Below are 16,529 nucleotides of genomic sequence, written 5' to 3' on the forward strand. Positions count from 1 at the left end.
TCACTAATCCTTTGTTCGAATTTATACCCGGGCGGTTGGAAGGTTTTCCTATAACTGGAAGAGACACAACACCTGTTCCCACACCTTTCGCAGGACAGGTTCAAAGAGGTCATTCATACCCTCAACAACAGCCAGTACCATAAGGACAACCAGTCCCAAATATACCACCCTATGGACTAAGAGGACCCCAGGCACAAGGTTGTCCACCAAATCCTGTGTTTGTTCCTCTAGTAGTGGTTCAACAGGCACAAAATATGGTCCATAGGGACCAAATTGCTGATATTGTTAGAGAGATGTGTGGACCAATGGCTCGGGGTATTCAAACTCCTGTGTACAGGAAACCATATCCAGAATGGATGGATAGGGTACATGAATACCCAAGAGGATTCAGGATACCAGACTTTGCCTTTTTTTAATGGGAATGGAAACCAGTCAACAGTGGAACATATTGCTAGGTTTGCTGCTCAATGTGGTGAATTTACCAATAATGATTACATGAAGTTAAGATTGTTTCCAAATTCTCTTACAGGGGCAGCCTTCGTATGGTATATTAACCTTACGCCTGACTCCATTCAGACTTGGCAACAAATGGAAGAGGCATTTCATGCCCAATTCTTCTAAACGGAGCTAGAAGTTTCCATGGCAGATTTGGCAAGGTTGAGCCAAAGGCCTGATGAAAAGGCTGCTCAATTTATTACCAGATTTAAAAGAGCACGAAACAAATGTAGAGTCATCCTACCAGAGCTAGAATTTGTGAGATTGGCTCAAAATGGCTTAGAATTTAGGCTTCAAAAGAAGTTTGACTCAACTGAGTTTAGAGACTTAGTGGAACTAACTTATAAGGTGTCTAGGTATGAAGCATTACCAGAAGAAGAACAAGATCAAAATAATACATCATATAAGACATATTATAGAGATCCTAATTATGAAATTGATGCAGCAGATATTGTGGGGAAAGAACTTGTGATCTGTGAGGCATTAATTCATAAGGACACAACAATTGACCAGTAGTTTAAAAAGAAAGACCTTCATAGGAAATATTCTTTCGATTTAACAAAGGCAGATGACATTTTTGATCATTTGCTTGCGGCCAACTTCCTGAAGTTACCAAAATGAGTCAAAATTCCATCTCCAGATGAACTTAAAGGAAAAGTGTATTGTAAATGGCATAATTCTTTGTCTCACTCAACTAAAAATTGTATTGTTTTTCAAGACAGGATCCAAGAACAAATCCAGAAATGAAGTTTAAAATTCCCAACTAAAGTAGAAAAGGCCATGGGGATCGACAGTAATCCATTCCCAGAAGTTGGAGAAAGTGCGGCGAATGTTGTTGTACCAGACTTCCAGAATTTATCCTTGAAGGAATTGGAAAAGGTCAATGTTCAAATGCATGTTGCCAGCCAGATTACTATCAAGAAAGACACTAGAAGTTCACCAGTTGTTGGACAAGGCTCTATAGGTCAGAGAAAAGACTCTGATGAGGAAGCACTGGATGATGATTCCTTAGAGGCAGCAGTTATCCAAAGAATGTGTCCCAGGTGTAGGTTGAGCTATAAGTGGCTGAAAGGGCTTCCGATTGATGGGAAGCAATACTACAAGGATGTGCAGAAACGTCCTAAGCCAACCAGTGCTTATAACAAAAGGCCATATCCAACTGGTCCTAGGCAGCAGCCATTCATGGCTGAATCAGCAGCTACTAGAATGCAATTCAAGAGTAAGAGGCCTCTACATGAGTCCAGACCTCCCAACTATTACAGAATGGAGGACAATCGTCCTGAAAGAATGACTGAAGTAGGCTCGAGTTATGGGATCAAAGCCAGAAATTGGCCCTCTAGACCAGCCTCACACAAGATGGAAAGTGGCTACCTTTATGGAAGGCCTGAATTAGGCCCAAAACAAGGATTCAGGGCTAAGCAATGGCATTCACAGGCAGCTTCGAAACTGATTTCGAAGGAAGAAGGAGACAGCTCAACAACTGAGTTGGTGGGTTCATGGGTACCTGGAGTCCCAGATTGGTTTGTCGTGCAGAACAAACCTAGGGAGATACATGTCCAAAGAAATGATGTTGGAGATCAGGGTAGGATGGTTAAACCTCCCCTAGTGGCCCCAAATAATTGGGTGTTACTAAAGCATCCAAAAACAAAGGAACCTAACATGGTCCCAGTATTTTCTAGGTACACTCAGTACCAGAAAGATCTAAAAGGAAGTGGAGAAAGCTCTTCATTGGTCCAGACAGAGGGGCAGACAGAAGGAAAGAAAAATCCAAAGTCAGACCATAGTCCAAAATCAACTCTACAAGACAAAATAGGTTGCAGCAGAGAACAGTTGGCCAAAGTTCACTTTGAACTAAAAGCCAAAGAGAGGTCCAGTTTAGCAGGATTGGAAAAGGCTTTGATGGAGAGTGATAGCGAGACGGAGGGAGAAGTTGGCCTAGGCCAAAAGAAAGAAATGGTTGAGGAAGAAATGTTCGAAGCCTTCATGGCCGAACACGCATTTTTGGTTGAAAAGCCAACAGAAGCAGACCATTCGAAGGAGTTTGTTAGTAATGAAGTGCCAAAATACAGCATGGAGGATGCTTCTGAAGTAATTGAACAAGGTGGCCAAGAGGAAAAATAGGTACAACCAGCCATCCAATTTGGCTTGTTTCCTCCAGTATCAGTGAATATGGTACATATACTACCACAGGAATTCCAAGCTGGAGATGAGAACCAAGAGGGTCAAGAAATTGACCCAATTCCAGTCTCTAGTGAAGACTCACAAGTGAGTATGGTGCAGGATGAATCCGAAATGGCTGCCCCAATGGAAACTGAAGAAGATGTGAGTATTAACCTCTCATATCCTTTTGAGTGTCCCACGACATCTATGACACAGCATGTCAAGCCTTTGTATATCAAGGCCTTCTTCGATGGGATACAATTGAACCAAGTCTTGGTGGATAATGGAGCAGCAGTGAACCTGCTTCCAAAATCTTCCTTGAGGAAACTAGGAAAAAGGAACCCCAGGTTAATCCCAACCAGCACAACCATTGCTGGCTTCGCTAGAGACAAATAGATGGTTCAGGGAATTTTGCCCATCAACCTGAATGTGGGAACCAAGGACTGCATGACAGCATTCTTCGTTATTGACAGCAATGCTAAGTACAATGCTTTACTTGGTAGAGATTGGACTCACACTAACAAGTGTGTGCCTTCCTCTCTGCATCAGAAGATAATGATGGCTTTGGGCAATGGAGAGACAGAGGAAATCAATGCAGATCCTCAACCCTTCATAGCTTGTGCAGACTTTGCAGAGGCCAAATTGTATACTGAAGGAGTGACACCACTCAGTATACTGAGAAAACCTGATGGATCAAGCGAAGTGACGGCTGATAAGGAATTGGCACACCTAACGCACTTAGTCCAGGAAAGTGCCGATAAAGAGTTTGTTGGTAAGGATGACAATGATGCCTGGTTGTAGGCAAAGAGATGAAAACCAAGAAGCCAGGTCTTTGGCTCTAATTAAGTTCTCAGTATTGGATGTAAAATCAATAGTCCAGAAAGTGCAAGAGCAAGAGAAAGAAGCCTTGATGATTGGTTGTAAGAAGGAACAACAACAGGTCAGATTTTTGGCCTTAGATAAATATTGTGCTTTGGACATTGAAACAAAAGTCCAGGAGATACAGAAGAAAGAAGTCTTGTGGACAGACTTTGTTTATGAAAAGGAGGGTAAAGGTGTTGAATCAAAGAAACTGGTAGCAGAACAAAGCAAGGAGATTGCTTCGAAGTCAAAAGGAATCAAAGAAGGAGCATCAGCAAGTTCTCAGATACAAGACCCCTTGGAAGAAGTAAATTTAGGGGAAGGATCTATACAACAGCCCATATATATAAGTGCTTGGTTGAATGCTCTTAACAGGGACCAGTTGTTGGTTGTTTTAAAGAAATATAAAGATTGTTTTGCATGGTCTTATAATGAACTACCAGGATTGGATAGGTCATTAGTGGAACATAGGCTCCCTATAAGGCCTAATTTCAAGCCGTATAAGCAAAAACCAAGAAGAATGAGTCCGAAGTGATTCAGAAAGTTAAGGAGGAAATTCTTAGACTCCTCAAGGTAGGCTTTATTAGGACAACCAAGTACGTTGAATGGCTATCCAATATTATGCCTGTAGTTAAGAAGAATGGTAAAATAAGGGTACGCATTGATTTCAGAAACTTGAATCTAGCAACTCCAAAAGATGAGTATCCTATGCCTATAATAGATTTGTTGGTAGATAGTTCAGCAAGGCATCAAATTTTATCAATGATGGATGGGCACTCTGGTTATAACCAAATCTGCATTGCAGAGGAGGATGTCCATAAGATAGCATTCAGATGTCCTGGGAATATTGGCACCTTCGAATGGGTTAAAATGCCATTTGGCCTGAAGAATGCTGGAGCTACATATCGGAGGACTATGAACACTATCTTTCATGAGCTCATTTGAGGGTATCTAGAGTGTTATATTGATGACATTGTAGTGAAATCCCAATCTATGGAGGAACATTTGTTTCACTTAGAAGCAGCTTTTGAAAGAATGAGAAAGTTTAAGTTGAAACTTAATCCTCTTAAGTGTGCTTTTGGCGTATTATCTAGAAACTTCTTGGGCTATGTAGTACACAAGAAAGGAATATAGATTGACCTGAATAAAGCCAAAGTCATCATTGAAGCCAGACCTCCATCAAGTAAGAAAGAATTACAAAAGTTCCTTAGACAGGTTAATTTTCTTTGAAGATTCATTTCTAATACTGCAAGGAAAACTAAAGTATTTTCTTCCTTGTTAAGGCTAAAAGATGAAGAGGAGTTTGTGTGGACAGTAAAGCATCAAACTGCTTTCAAAGAAATCAAAACCTACTTGGCCAACCCTCCAGTGCTGATGCCACCAAAGGGTAATAAGCCCTTGAAATTGTACATAGCTGCAGCAGAGGATTCATTAGGAGTTTTCTTAGCCCAAGACAATGAAGAAGGCAATGAGCAAGCTGCTTATTACCTTAGTAGGTTTCTAAATTCTTGTGAATGTAAATACTCAACTGTAGAAAAGTTGTGCCTTGTATTGTATTTTGCTGCAATGAAATTAAGATACTATCTTTTGCCTACAACTGTCTTGATAATTGCAACCACAGATTTGGTTAAATATATGTTATCTAGACCCATGTTGAGGAGAAAAATTGACAAATGGATACTAGCTTTATCAGAATTTCATCTAAAATATGTTCCCTAAAAGGCAGTAAAATAACAAGTTTTAGCTAATTTTTTGGCAGATCATCCATGTCAAATAGAAAGCCAAGAGATAATGGAACTTGGTATGGCTAGTGTTGAACCATGGCAAATGTGGTTCGATGGATCAAAAACCAATGGTTTAACTGGAATTGGTGTAGTAATTAAGTCACCACAAGGAGTTGAAACCACGCATGGTTTCAAAGTGGATGAAAGTACTTGTTCTAATAATCAAACTGAGTATGAAGCCTTGATAATGGGACTGGAAATTCTTATTGGATTACAAGCTCATGCAGTTGACATATTTGGAGATTCTCAATTGGTAGTTAACGTGAAAGGAATTTTCAAATGTCAAAGTATAAGCATGTTGCCATACTATGTTGTTGCGTTACATCTGCTTTCTCAATTTCAGATAGCAAATGTAACTCATGTCCCAAGATTCTTGAATAATAAAGCTAATGATGTGGCTCAGAAAGCTTCAAATTTCAAGAGAAGGGATAATACTCAAAAGGACATGAGCCAAACAACATATCAGAAATTAATATCACCCTTATATAAAAGGAATGTGGTCCTGGAAGTCAATCATAATGACTTACAAGAACAAGATTGGAGGCATCCAATAATGCAGTATCTGGCTGGCCCATCTTCGAAGGCCAGTAAAAAAATTAAATTGCAGTCTATGCAATACATAACATATGGTAATGCTCTCTACAAAAGAGGGGAAAATGGGTTATTGTTGGAATGTTTAGGCCGAAAGGAAGCATTGACAGCTATGACTGAGGTTCATGAAGGCATATGTGGTGCTTATCAGCCCGGTGTGAAGATGAGATGGCTGCTTCGAAGGCATTCCTACTATTGGCCAACTATCCTTAAAGACTACATAGAATATGCAAGAGGTTGTCAGGCATGCCAAAAGCATGGCACAATAAGGCACGTGCCCATAACTGACCTGCATGCAGTTGTAAAGCCTTGGTCATTTAGAGAATGGACCATGGATATGATGGGGAAAATACACACACCCTCTTCGAAGCATCATTGTTTCATCTTAGTGGCCACTGATTACTTCACTAAGTGGGTCGAAGCTAAGCCATACAAGGCTGTAGACCAGACTGAAGTCATTGGATTCATTAAGGAATTAATCCATAGACTTGGTATCCCACAGACTATAACTGTTGATAATGGGACTGTATTTGATGGGAAAATGGTAAAGTCTTTTATAGCAGAGTTTGGAATTAGCCTTGTTAATTCCACCCCCTATTATGCACAAGCCAATGGTCAAGCTGAATCATCCAATAAGTCTTTGAAAAAAGGAATACAGAAAGTTGTAGAAGACAATCCTAGGGATTGGCATAACTTATTATTGGATATATTGTGGGCTTATAGAATTTCTCCAAGGTCAAGCACAAGAATCACTCCTTATGCCTTAGTATATGGGCATGATGCAGTGTTACCTGTGGAAATTAATGTTAAGTCTTTAAGGGTGAGATGCCAAGACCAGTTAGATCTTGAGCAATACCGTCAGAGTAAGTGTTTAGAGTTAGAAAGTATAGATGAAGCTAGAATTCTGACATTAAATAGCATTCTTTTCCGAAAGAAGAAAGCAGCCAAAAACTATAATAAGAAAGTCAAACACATTGGCTTTGATGAAGGTGATTTGGTACGGAAGACAATACTCCCAATAGGGATTAAAAGCCATAAGTTTGGCAAATGGTCACCTAACTAGGAAGGACCATATCAAGTTCATAGAGTCCTGCCTTTTGGAGCATACCATTTGAGAAATTTGAATGGATATGTACATCCCAAAAAGATTAATGGCAGATATTTGAAGCCTTATTATCCAACCGTGTGGGAAACATAAGGAATAGAATAAGCGCTAAATAAAAGAACATGAGAACACTTCAATGATAAATAAGAATTCATTTCATAAAGAGTCAAATACATGTAGCCATAGATTGTCCCAAAAGTCAATACAGTGTTTAAATCGTTCTTTTACAATAGATGCTCTATTCTTGAGGGATGGAAACAATTGAATGGCTGTAGTCATTTCTTGTTTTCGATCAGCTAGCTCTTGATTAGTGATTTGCAACTTGGTAGTACTCCGATTCAAAGCTTGGTTAACTGCTGATAATTCTTCCTCAAGTTGAGCCTTTTTTTCCAACAGTTGAGCTTGAAATTGGGAGACAGAGGAATGTTGTTCTTTCAGTTCTGACATTTCAGCATGACCTTTAGAAACAAAACTCTGATTTCTCAATAACTTCTCCTCTACAGCCTTAGCAGCATGACAGGTGTTGATGTAAAATTCTATGGTGGCTGTTGCCTGAGACAAATAACTGGAGACAGCTATGCCGGATTGCTCAGCAATCTTACAACATTGGAGGAAGCCATTTTTTATTATAGGCCTCTATAAGGCTTCGAAAGGAATCCTCAAAAAAGATGCCAGCAGTTCCAGATAGCTGTCCAAGTCTATCGAAGGCAGGGAAGTCTTACCACTGGAGGAAGAGCTCTCAAAAATTTCTAGCAGAGAATCAGCTAGAACTAATGGCTCAGCCTCATTGCTAGTCATTGGAGAGATGGAAGGTATGTCAAAAAGACTAGCAAGTCTAGCTTCAAAGATATCCACCTCATCCATTGACATAGAAGTGCAGAAAGAGCCCTGGTAGAAGAAAGAAATGACTGCATAGGAATAGGAGAAGAATATGGAGTATCCTTAGCAGTCTCTATAGTTTTGGCTACCAGCTGGTCAAGAGAAGAAGGACTGGAGCTAGGCAAAGATAATGGATGATGGATTGGAGAGCTACCAGTACCTTCTCTGTAGGAATCAGCTACCATCAAAGATGAAGTAGCAGCTGGAATTTTCTTAGGAGGGGGAGGAGAAGTAAAGCTCAAAAGAGAATCAAATTGAGTAAAATCGAATGACAAATGAGGGAGGTGTGGAGTTAAATCAAAAGAAAGAGGAGCAGGGATACTTGGCCGCAAGAAGGGTACGGAGAATATAGGCCTAGAAAGTGGGAGTGTTATCTGAATAGACTTCACATTTTGCGATTGATCAACTTCAATCGAAACTGAGGAAGTCCTTATTTGGAGAATAGGCTCAGTAGTAGTTACTGCAAAAGAAGAAATACAAAATAATGTCAAGTCTTAATACCAAGAATTTGACAAGAGAGAAAAAAAATAGAGGCATGAAAGAAGTTACTTGTTTCAGAAGTGGTAGCAATGATGGGAGAGCTTCGAAGGGATTAATGCTCAGCAATGTGCTGTCTTCTCGCAGTTTCCCTTTGGATTGCATCAGCAGCAGCAGCTTCATCTCTCAACAGTTACTGCTGCCGCCTTTTTTCAGCTCTCTGGAAAACAATTATTGCCTTAGAATGTTCCTGCTCCACTGTTCTGGCAGCTGCCTCATGAACAGGGTCTTCGACCAAATCAGAAGGGGAGACAGTCATCTTCTTTCTCTTTTTTCTTTGCAGTGGTATTTATTGCTCTTTCTCAGTCTTTCTTTCTTCAATCTGAGATTCAGACTCTTCAAGAGTGAGTATTAGCTTCCTTTTCTTTTTCTGCTGATGTTTGTCTTTGAGAGTAGCTAGAGCTTCAGCTCTCTTAGGAGATTCTTCTTGTGGAGACCCTACACCAAGAGGTATAAATGTAAAGGAAACAAACAAAAGAGTCTAAAAGAAAAGAAACCTGAAAATACATACCTTTTTTCGAAGCAGCTCTGGTAACTCTAGTAGGAGGGGGTGAGGCTGTAGGAACAGTCTTGGCAGCTGTGGAAATAGAGAGAAGGTTCTCAACTGTTATTGGCTTAGCCTTAGAAGGCACACCTAGTCCTATTAGTAAATCATGAGGATGTATGGCTAGACGCACTTCCATAGTGGCTATCCACCAATTTTGAAATCTCTTTAAAGCTAAACCAGAGGGGATGAAGGGTATAAATTTGAACTCACTCAAGTCTTTTAACAGCTTAAATGTTGCCTTCTCTATTTTGGATTTAGGTACTCTTAGATCTCTGGCTATGAGATGGACATTCGAGAGACTGCAGAGTGGAACGGGAATTCCTTAAGTAAGCCTAAATTGTCTGGCAAACTAAGAAGGGCAATATACCTCAGATATGCACTTGTAGTGTCATGACCTGAACCCGCCCCTATGGGTTAAGGACATAACCGACCAGTAATCGAGGGATTACCTACGGCCTCAAACCAAACCAGACATAACTCATCAGAGTAAAGGGGCCAAACGGAAGCAAAATTTAAAACTTTGTCCATAGAGCTGTGCTTACATGGCATATCATAACAAACCACGCATATGCATGTTAATAACTCACATCATAATATGTACTAACGCAAAGCTCTGTACACACAGGATCATTCAGTCTAAGTCAGCCAATCAAAACTATATACAAACATAAACTATATACAAACATAAACCAAAATCCTCGCCAACATGACGAAATAAACTAGATGGCAAAAGGGCGAAGACGGGTCTCATGCATGAAATGTGTGGGCTGACTTTTCAAAACCTTGGTTGTTCCACACAGACTTTACTGAGGCTGGGTTTGGACCTCCCTTGGCTCACCTACAGACACATGAATGAGCGTGAGCGATAGCCCAATGAATAATATCAAATAAAGAAGATACATTGGAACAATATACATCGAACGGCCTTAGGCCCAATTCTTTTTTCTATCTAATACATACATATATCAATTAACTGCAATTCCAAACACATTGAACAACCTCGGGCCCAATTTATTTGTGTCAAACTGGCCCTTGGCCCATTTGTCTTTTATTCATGTCAAACTGGCCTTTGGCCCAATTCATTCCATCATTCGGATCATACTGGCCTCTGGCCCATTCATTCTATCATTCAGATCATACCGGCCTCTGGCCGGTTCATTCTATCATTCAGATCATACCGGCCTCTGGCCCATTCATTCTATCATTCAGGTCATACTGGCCTCTGGCCCATTCATTCTGTCATTCAGATCATATTGGCCTCTGGCCCATTCATTCTATCATGTCAAACTGGCCTTTGGCCCATTCATTCATTCATGTCAAACTGGCCTTTGGCCCATTCATTTGACATAGCAAACATTGTCCACCAATCGAATTAACGAACTTATAAAACTTACATAGAGGTAAGCAATTGGACAACAACATATCTCAGATATCTTTTGTTAAGATATTACTCACAGTGGTCAGTTGGTTGATTTGCCCTGGAGCTTGACCCTACACATCATATAACACATATGGGTCACAAACGATTCAATCCGTTCTTAATTCACATATTCCTCTTTAGGCTTCTTTCTTATCCTTCTAACTCATTTATAATGCTCGATGTATGCCTAAGAGTACTTAGAAGTGAAAGAGAACAAAAAACGAAACACAGAAGGCCTTTTCAAAATTTCAGAAAACAGGGTCCCCGCTTGAACGGACCCATGAGGTCTGCAAAAGTACTGGTTATGTCATTTTTACGCTCGATCGTGAATTCTGGCGCTCGAACGGAAGGCCTCACTACATGGCTCCCCACTTGAGCGTGAAATTCACCACTCGAGTGGACACCATGTCTGCAAAATATGCTGGAAGCTCGTATTTTACGCTCGAACGGAGGTTTCCCCGCTCGAGCGGACATCAAAATTTCTGGATTTTCCAGAACTGTTCTTGAGCTCAAATTCAACAATCAAATCCACATATCTTGCATTTTATGGCTCAAACTTCACATAAACATGTACCAACATGACCCAACACCAAATTCAACACATTATGAAGCTCAATTTCACAAATTAATCACATGCATGTCCCAATTTACACCAAACTTATACCCAACATAACAACTCATGCACTCAAAGCTTATACTCTTATGAATTGCACATGCATGTGAAATATAACCCTCATTCTCAACTTAAATGATGAAGAGGTGGTAAAAAACATGAACTTCAATCAAAGATTCAACATGGATCATGTATTTCAAGCTCAAACATGCAAATTCAAAGCAATTTCTCCCATGCATGTGCATACTAACTTCCAATTCAACAAAACCAACTTAATTCATGTTCTTTATCATCATTCAACCTTGAATTTACAAATTACAAACTAAAATCCATGGGTTAAGGGTTGATTACTCACCTAAGAGCCTTAATCTTCACAATTGTGGTCAAATCTTGCACTTAGTCTTCCCAATCCACAAATCTTGAGCCAAAGTGCACAAAGATGTCTCCTCTCTCTCTCAAAGTCGGTTCTCTCTTTTACTAGGGAGATGATCTCAACCAAAATGATTTAGAAGAGGAGGAATTAAATGTAATAAGCCCCTTTCATGTAAGTCCCACTAATCAAAATTGTCAATATTAAATAATTGGGCACTCAATTAATCGTTCTGAATCTAATTATTTTGATCTGAATCAATTTTCAATTAAATTTTACCGTAGGCTCTAAAAATTACGCTAATCACAATGGCGTAATCAATTTCGAGTTCGGCAACCGATAAGGCCTTCAATTTAAATTCCAAAGCAGATAATCAAACAGATATTCCTATGGTGAACAGATAGAAATTCAAAACCACATATTTTCATATAAATCGCACACAAAATCATATCAAACACATAATCATATTCATAATAAGGACCGATTAACATAATACGGAGCAGGGTTATCACATGTAGGCTCGAAGGTTTAAAGTACCAATGAACAGTTCCCTCGGCAACAAAATGGAAGCCCACATATCTTTGTGTGATAGGATGGAACACTCTTTATCAGCCAAGAATGTTTGCAGCCAAGTTAGTCCTTTGTTGGCATTAAAGGGACAAAAGAAGGCGGCAGCTGGGGAAATAGGAAGGTGATGAAAAAGGGTGAGGTAGTAGGCAAAGGAAACATGATAAAGAGCAACTCTAGCATACTTTTCTCTGTAAGTACTAGGGTCTTGAACTAAAAACTTCAAGCACTTAGGATGCAGGTCAGTAAAGTATGCAAAGAGCCAGAGCTGAAGCACCCAGAGAAGGCCTCCCTGATTAATGTCGAGAGGCCTTTCACAAAATTGGGAGCAGGCTTTATAGACATGGCCTAAAAGGTAAGGGGGCAAGGCTATTCGTTTCTTCAAAATAAGGGCCTTCGCAAGTGGGGCGAACTCAAGCATGATCCGCTGAGATGATGTACAAAAGAGAAATTTACACAACCAGTATAAAATAAAGCAAAAGAGTTCTCGATCTCTCACGGGGCCTTCTCTTTTATTTTCAGCCTTTACAAAATCACTATAGAAGGAATTTAAGGGTGGAAGGGAAAACTTAACAGAAAGGTCTGGGTAGCTGAGTGTAAAAGGAGTACCAAGTGATGAAAGCCCTAAGAGAAGGCAGATATCAAGAACGGTGGGGGCCATCATGCCACACCGAAACTTAAAAAAATTAAAAGCCATGTTCCAAAAGCAAAGAGCAGCAGGAATCAAAAAAGGGTGTTCAGGAATGATAAACCTGGAAAGACAAAGGGCGTCGAGAATACAAAGCTCTTGCAGGTCATATTCTCTTGCAGGCACAACTCTGTCATACCATTCCTTCCACTCAACCCTCAATGTCGACCAGCAACGGTGAGGTCGAGTCATTCTCCAATTTCCCAAGTCGAGCCCCCCTTCATAAAGAAGAAAGTGGTCCTTCAAATGAGGGTGTAAAGTTGGAAGTTGAGCGGGAGCTTCTCGAAAGATAGGACCTAGGACATATTCTTGTTTGTCGCTATGGCAAGGAACAAAGAGGCGTCCGTCTATGGCACTTGGCCCATCAGTTGTAAATTTGGCGATCTCTTCCTCAATACATCTCTTCAAAGCCATTGTTGGGCTTATACGATCGCCAGTTGGTACTTTCAGAGAAGAAGAACCCATTGGTAGCAAGCAGCAAGAAAGAGAGGGTTAATAGAGGGGAAAGGTTTGTATGTTGAGCAAATAAGTGAATTCAGAGCACGAAATAAAAAGGGTTCTTAAACCTTTGTGTCTGGAAAATATATCGTGTAATTCGTAAAGAAGTACTAAAAGTACAGATACAAAGAGTTTCCTTCAATATTGATACTTTTGAAGGGAAACACATCTCAAGATGCTGATGTCAGCTTCGAAATAAAATATTTGGCTTCGAAACCAGATTTCGGCGCCAAAGTCAAATAATAACGGCTTTGAAACTGGGAAGCCAGTTTCGAAGCACATTCCACGCCTAAGGATGCAAGGATGCTCAAGTATTTGTTTACCTCAACAGGATTAAAAGCCTGTTTTAGGGTTTCTTAGTGAGAGTAAATCCTTCGAAGCAAAACTTAAGATCCCTTAAGGATGTGAATTGTTGTTCGAAGTATCAAAATCAATAGTTGGTTTGATAATATACAGAAAAGATTGCTTTTCGGATTAAAACAGTGTAGCCCTCGAGGGGGCTTCCGTATGTTTGAAAGTATGGACTGTTGTTCGAAGCAAAAATGGTCAATTTAAAACTGATTGATCGTACTAACCATGACCATATGTTGGATATGATTAAAACAAGCTTTAAGGGGCAAGGTTGTTAAATTCAAAGCACTGATTCTAAATGGAAACCAGCAAAAGTTGTCAACTGTATTCCATGAATTGGAAAAGTTCATGTTGGTTTTTCAGTGTTTCATTTGAGATGATTGAATCTAGATTCGAAGGATGAGATTGTTGAGTTCGAAGCCCTAAATTTGCTTGTAAAGACAAACGAAGATAAAGTCAAACCATGCCAAACAAAGAGAAAAGTCTTAGCTGTATTGAAACAAAAGCAATTACATCAAAAGGCCCTCTTTGGGTACAAATTCGAGTTCATAAAAGTAAGGAATAGAATAAATAACAAGATCATGGAATTTGGTCCAGCTATAGTCAATAAATTTCTGTTCTTTTTTTATTCTATCTTCTATTTTCTCCAAGCTTGGCTGTTGAAGATGATGGGCTCTTACTTGATAAAAGAGTTCTTCAGCCTTTATTTTAAACGCTATTTCTTTTAACCCTTGTTCCAGCTCATCCATATCCAAGTATCCCAGTACGCAAAGTCTTTATCCTTGAAGTCATCATATTCTTCGATGAGGTTCTCTGCTTCGTACTGGGTATGAACTTGAAGGGATGAAAGTTGGTTCAAAGATTGGGTGGTGACCATAGAAGTCCGGTGCCAATGAAGAAACAACGGGAGTTGGTCCAAAAACATTTGGAGTTCGGCTTGGGCGATGGGGTTGAGGACGTGACCCCGAGTCATAACATCACAAGCCCATCGAAAGTTCTTGAGAGGAACATCGTCTTCAAGAACATTGAAAAGCAAGTGAGAAAAAGCTGCAAGCAGAAGTTGGGCTTGCTTTCGCTAAGCTGGAGTAGGGGAAGGTGGAGGCTTATAGGGGGAAAAAACCTTGTCCGCAGAAAGGGTAAGCCTCAGTCTCTCTATCCAGCGGGGATTTTGCGGAGGAGAAGGTATAGAAGCTTCTATTTCAAAAGAAAGAGGAAACTGAGGGGCATTAACACAATCAAGCCAGTTAGAAGAGCAAAGCCTCGCCTTTTGGGCTAAGAACGATGGGTTATACCCTTGTGCCTCTTCTGGGCGTCGGGTAGCTTGTAATATCTTTGTAGAGATTGAGGATGTGTACCATGCTACAAGCAGATTGTCCTCTAAACTGCGTCAGCGGTCGATGGGCACGTAAGGATAAACCACCAAACTCCAAGCATCATAAGCGAATTCTAGAGGATCAGTGAACTCGACAAAGTGATGATTAACTCGCTCTCTTAACTCTCATGCCTCAGGTTCTGACCAGCTTCTCCAACCAGAAGCCCCAGAGGAAGAAGAAGCCATAGCCTCATCCCATGCAAAAGATTGTGAATTAGAAGAAGAGCTTTCAATGTCCATTTTTGCAAAATTTTGGGTTAGAGAATTATGAGTAGCAGGTGCATAATCCAAAGGTTGATAGTTTGCAAAAGCTTCTATGACTTGAATATAGGGAGGTGGGTAAAGGTGGCTAATCAATGCATGAAGATTCTTTCAAGGAAGAACATCATCATCAGATGACTCTTCGTATACTCGATCAATAGAAGAGAGAATTGGTTTGGCCATAAAAGACGTATCAGTCTGTTCGAATACTAAGGTGGTGAGGATGTTCAAAAGATTAAGAGAGAATTTAATGCAAATGATGAATGACGATTGTATTTCTGGAAGAATGCAAAACCCATGCACGTTCTAAGACGTGGATAAAAGACCTTGATCCACTAATATCACCAAGTATTGGGTATATTAGTGCGGGGGGTAATGTTGGCTACATATTTTGTATAAGCTAATTACAATTCAACGCGTGACAGAATAAGGGCAATACGGGAAGACTATTCAGGTCTTCGATCGTGATCGTACACATGGCAGTTAGTATTGGTTCTTACAAGATCAGTGTAGCACTGGATCAGCAAAGAGATGCAAAGTGATGTGGCTTCAACGGTTACTCACATTCAAATTCAAAATCAGGAGGGAAGCCTAACTGCAGGTAATGACATAGTGGAGCTAACTATAAGGCAACATGATCAGCGATCATAAAGGAGCGATTCGACGGTTAGAAGTCCAGTTCAATGGTCATCCTTGAGAAGTATAAATAGTAGAGAAAGCCCTAGAAAAACCCCCAGACTCAAATCCAGAAAACCAATTTTATCAACTTTATTTCTTTTCCAGTTTTTACATTTCCTGTTCTTTACATTGTTGTACTTTAAAATCCCTGCACTGCACTTCGTTCATAGGAGTAGTTTCAAGTAGATTGTTGTTGTAAACCTCTACGAGGCTGAATTGGATCATTGTAAGTCTTTCATTTTTACTTAATGAAATACTGCAATTGTTCTTCATTTAATCATTGTCAGTTAATTCTCCTAAGTAAAGCCACCAGTAAAAGTCATCTTCATTGAGGCTGAAAAAACTAAAACACAATCGTCTGATAATTGGTTGGCAATTAATATTCTGTAAGGACTGATTGATTCTTGCTGGCACGCTCACAATTATAAAAATAACATTCGAAAGCCAAAAAGCCAACAATTATAATGTTAAGAGAAAAGAAATTAAACATATAGTCAAATTTCCTACAGGCTTACATCTTCTCAAGTCATTACTTGGTTACACAAAAATGAGCCTCGCTCATTACATCTTAAGCCTTTGGCTTTACAAAAAAAATATACAATCAAAATACAGAAGCTCTTGCTCCCAAATGTCCCTCTAAGCTATTGCCTTGGCAGAGGCACGTCACCAACACCTCAAAATGGTTTTTCCCAGATAGTTATGAGTGGAGGACTCGTAAAGTATATTAACTACGTTTGAGTGATTTAGAAAGA

Source organism: Camellia sinensis, chromosome 6 (assembly GCF_055761805.1).
Source record: "Camellia sinensis isolate YWXY chromosome 6, ASM5576180v1, whole genome shotgun sequence".
NCBI classification, from domain to species: Eukaryota; Viridiplantae; Streptophyta; class Magnoliopsida; order Ericales; family Theaceae; genus Camellia; species Camellia sinensis.